Source organism: Echinops telfairi, unplaced genomic scaffold, assembly GCF_000313985.2.
Source record: "Echinops telfairi isolate 266 unplaced genomic scaffold, ASM31398v2 ScPeMD7_28;HRSCAF=97, whole genome shotgun sequence".
Taxonomy (NCBI): Eukaryota; Metazoa; Chordata; class Mammalia; order Afrosoricida; family Tenrecidae; genus Echinops; species Echinops telfairi.
The window spans coordinates 3538446-3542990 of NW_022103925.1; the positions used below are offsets into that span (position 1 = coordinate 3538446).

A 4545-nucleotide genomic window follows, 5' to 3' on the forward strand; every position below is an offset into this window, starting at 1 on the left:
ACAGGAGCTCTGGTGGCCATGTGCTTAGGCGTTGGGCTGCTAACTGCAAGGTCAGCAGCTCGAAGCCACCAAATGCTCTTCTGGAAAAAGAGGGGGGCTTTCTACTCCCGTAAAGAGCTACAGTCTCGGAAACTCACAGGGCCAGTTCTACCCTGGCCCACAGGGTTGCTCTGAGTCGACCGCAACTTGATAGCAGTGAGTTTGGATTTTTCGTTTTTGTGTGTGTGTTTTTTCCCCACAAGTCACCCCCCAGGGAGTGTTTGGAGGGCCCGGACCGAGTCTGGGACAAGGCCGAGTTTCAGGGCCAACAGTTTGCGCTGAGAACAGTCTCTGCCTTCTGACCAAGTGGAGGGTAGGAAGGAGACCATAGTGAACTTTTTACCCTCACCCCGAGTCTAGCCTTGCTTCCTGTCTTAGTGGCTGAGGGCAGGCAGCCAGCGGGGTGGGGGTGGGGTGGGGGGTTATTCTCAGTGCTTTGTCTGGTGACTTGGGGCTTATGTGGTATCAGATACTAGAGGTTCCACAGAGCAGAAAGGGGGGCAGGGGGGAGGGGGCTGCGAGGCGCTGGGTGGGCATCAGTGGTTTTAAAGGCATGGTTTTGGGAGACGCCTGTAGAAGTCCTTGGAATTTTCAGACCCCGTTTCCTGAGTGTGTAAAACGAGAACTTGCCCTCCAGTTAGGGGGAGGGTGGTCCTGTTGTTGATGGCTTTCAGGTGGTCACTTGAACTGGGTAACCATGGTGGCCAGCATGTCTTTTCCACCCTGGAGTGGAGGAGGCTGGGGCCCAGCAACCCCTGCCTCGTTTAAGGGGCGTCTACAAGCAGAGGACCCTGCTCTGGGCCAGCCTGTTTTCACCTTAATAATTCAGCAGGTTGTACCTGATTCTCTGAACCCGGGCACCCTGTAGTTTTTTTCTCTCCTGAGAGGTGGTGGCAGCCAGGTCGCTGCGGTGTTCCCTGCCCTGCGGCAGACACGTGGTGGGGGTGGGGGAGCCTGGAGGCTGCTGAAGAATGGCACTGCCCTCCCCCACCCCAACCCCCACCTGCTCAACGGGTGGCCCTGCCCCAGGGGGGCTGCTGGGGGGAGGGAAGAAGGGAGGGAGGGAGTGGGCTGGTTCCACTTGTGCTGGCCACCTGAGATGGCCCCCGGGTGGTGATGGTTGGCTGGCTGATGGCCTGTTGCCCTTGTAAGCGTCTGATCAGACTACCTTGCGCCACATAGAGCTGTCGGGGACCATTTTGCAGCTCCTTGTCAACTTCCAGCCCTGGGAGCCTGGGCCTCCCTGTGGGAGGGGCAGCTCACTTGCAGGGTGCGGCTGGGAGGGGCCAGGCGGGTATGGGGCCTGCCTTCCTCCCCTTCCTGGCCTCCTGGGCCGGGCCACCCCTCCTCCTCCTCCTGCCACGTTACCCCCACCCCCACCTGTGCCCAGCTTGACTGCAGAGTCGGGCCAGGAGGCCTGTGGGAGGGACCACACCTGGGTCAGCAGGGTGGCGGGCTTGGCGGCTACTAGAACTTTCTCTGGCTGGGTGCCCAGCCCAGCCCTTTGCCTGGGGATGGGCTTTGCCCTGCTGCCTGCCTGCCTGCTGTGAAATCAGGGCACCGCCTCTGGGCTCACTCAAAGGATGGCTTTGAGGCCGAGGTGAGCCTGGCCAGGGGCCAGCCCCTTGTGCGTGGGTTTCTCTTGTGATGGCTCAGGGCAGGGTCACCTTCCCCGTCTAGGAAGAGGGGAATTGACTACCGGGAGAGGACAGGCCGGCCTCCTTCCTCTGGGGCTATTGCATCCCAACGTTCCGTGCTCTGCACCCAGCCGAGGGGGTGCTCCGAGAGCCAGAAACCCAGTGCCTGGACCCTCTCAACCACCAGGAGGCCGCCCTCAGGGATAAGGTGCTGCGCAGTCCCACAGGGCCTGGCAGAAGGGCTAACAGCAGGAAATTAAACTCACTGCCACCCAGTCAATTCCTCCCCACAACGGCCCTGTCAGACAGGGCACGACTGCCCCTGTGGGTTTCCAAGGCCGTCAGTCTTTATGGGAGCAGACAACCTCTTTCTCCTGAGGAGCAGCTGGTGGCTTTGAACCACTGACCTTGGAGTTAGGAGCCCAACTCATCGCACATGGCACCACCAGGGCCACCTTTAGGCCTTGAATTTCCCGCTGCTCTGAGGTGACCTGTGAGTTCAGGGGCCCCTCCCAGTTCCCTGGCAGTCAGTGACTTCTCCCAGGCAGCCTGGTGAGCCTCCTTCCTAGAGGATCAGCCTGACCAGCAGGCTTCCTAGGGGCACAGGAGAGAGAGAGCCCGTGGGCAAAGAGGAGCCGGAAGACTCCCTGCCTGGAGCTGGGCCTTCTGCTCCCTGCCCATGCCGTGCCTCTGGAGGGCCTAGGCCCTAGCCTGTCCCTCTGGGGACCAGCTGCAGCTGTAGGGCCAGCCTGGTTGTGGTGGAATCAGCGGCAGCTGGGGTGTCTCCCTGCAAGCCTGTGCGGTGTGCTGGGGCCTTTGCACCCCCTTTGGGGCCTGCGGCCTCCCGTTTCTCCCTCTGCTCCCCCGTGGCCCTCTCGACCCTTCCTGCCCCACCCCATGGTTGTCTGCTCTTCTCTGTGGGGTTGCTTCCTGGGCCCTCCGGTCTCCTCCCCTCCCCTCCCTTTGGCTTGGGTGGTTCATGTGTCTCTGCTGGGCTCACTCGATGGAGCCTCACTGGCCTGGGGTCCCACTGCTCTCTGGGGCTCCTCTCCACTGGGCTCTCCCTTGCTGCCTGCCTTCCCCGCCGCCCGCTCTCTGCCCTGCCCTTCTCTGGGTGCTTGGCACGCCCTGCTCAACTGTGGTCCTGCTCCTTCTGTAGGGCATGGTAGACACCCTCACCTGGGCCCCCGTCTGTCACTGTCCCTCCCTGCTCTCTACCCAGCCCCTTCTCTTCAGCCTGAGGAGCCCTGGTGGCATCGTGGTCACGCGGTGGGCTGGAAGGTCACAGCCACTCCAAGGGACTGAAGACAAGGTTCTCTGCTCCTGTCCTGCGCTCCAGTCTCCATAAGGCTCAGGCAGGGTCACTAGGAGTCCACACTGACAGGATGGCCCTGAGGGGTCTGTTTCCATTTTTGTTTTGTCTTCTAAATCCCTAGCCTGAGGGCACAGACTCAGGGAGGTGTTGGAAAGGCCCTGGAGCCTGGGAATGGCCGGCCCACCCTTGACCTGGATGCATTGGGATCCTGAGCCCTGGGGCTCTCCGCTTAGGGAGCTACCCCTGGCAGGTGTGGCAGAAGTTACCATCACTCGGGGAAGGCTACATACTGCCCCTCCCTGGGTGCCTTGCTACAGGAGGGGATGCTCGGTGAGGCCTCCATTGGGCCCTGGACGTTGTGCACAGCCCCCTGGGGCTTCCATGACGGTTGGGTGGTGGGTTGTCCGGCTTCTTTGTGTATGGATAATGACCCCGGGGGTCTTCGGATCCCACTGTCTTCTCCCTGTGTTCCCAAGGAATGTGCCCCCACCCCCTGAACAGCAGTCTAGAAACACTCGCCCTCTCCCTGTGGCTCGGGCACAAGGGCAAACCCCTGGCCCTGTCCGGTGCCAGGCTCGATGTGACACAGAGCCTCCTTGTCCTTTGGCGGGCGTCAGGAGGCCTGGTGCTCCCACCCGTGATGCCGGGGAAGCAGCCCCTCGGGCCCCACAGCAGCTGGAGAGGGTGTCCCAGGCCAGGTCACCTCCCACCGCCATGGTCCGTGAGGTCAGTAGGGGGTGGCCGGAAGCACTGGCTCTGCAGGCCCAGTGGGGGCTGCTGCCCACACCAGCATGGGGGCAATCCACAAGGACTTCTTCCCCCAACTCACGCCACCTCGGGACCGGTCTCTCCCAGAAGGCCGGCAGCGGCACCAAGGCCTGCGGTGTACTCCGGGTGTGGGGCCCCGGCTGAGGACAAGGGTGCTGCCCAGGGACAGCAGGCTCAGCCGCTGCCCGGGCCCCGAGCCTTCCCCTGATCTGTTCTGCCTCGACCCTCATGATCCACAGGGCTTTTGTTGGCTAAGTTTTGAAGGCGGGCAGCCAAGCCTGTCCCCGGACGTCTGCCCCACTGGAACCCGGGCTGCAAGCTGACCCCGTCCTGGTCCTGGGACCAGAGTAGTGCTGTGCCCAAGGGGGTGAGTTCAAGGCCGTTACTCTCCTGCAGCAGCCCCAGGCCTGTCCACCTCCTGGTGGGTTTGAACCGCCCACCTCTCAGCAAGTACTAGAACTGAGTGGGTGCTACCCTTTGGGGAGTGGTGAGGGGAGTGGGCAGGAGGATTCTCTGGTCAGCCCCAGAGTCTGGGCCCGGGCAGGGTGAAGTGTGTGTGTGGGCGCCAGCAGCAGGGGGTGCTGTGGCCAGCCCTGTGCCCAGTCGGGCCACATGGACGGCACAGGAGAGAGTGGACAAGAGGGAGATAGGTAAGGGCTGACACTCCCAAGAGCTGCCCTGAGCTTGGGCTGGAGAGGCTGGAGCAGGGCCTGGGATTTGCTGGAGGGGACCCGGCAGGTGGTGCAGCGAGTGGTTGAAGTGCTTAGCTGCCCCTGAAAGGGCCAT

General features: G+C 62.5%; 1 protein-coding gene across 1 annotated transcript in view; it reads left to right on the top strand.

Annotated features, from left to right (window-relative positions):
- Positions 1-172: 172 nt before the first annotated feature.
- Positions 173-4545, top strand: part of CTBP1 (C-terminal binding protein 1) — a 36876-nt gene continuing 32503 nt past the window's right edge. Inside the window, exon 1 of the mRNA XM_045289511.1 lies at positions 173-195. The gene's annotated coding sequence lies outside the window, so the exon portion shown is untranslated. The remainder of the gene's footprint in view (positions 196-4545) is intronic.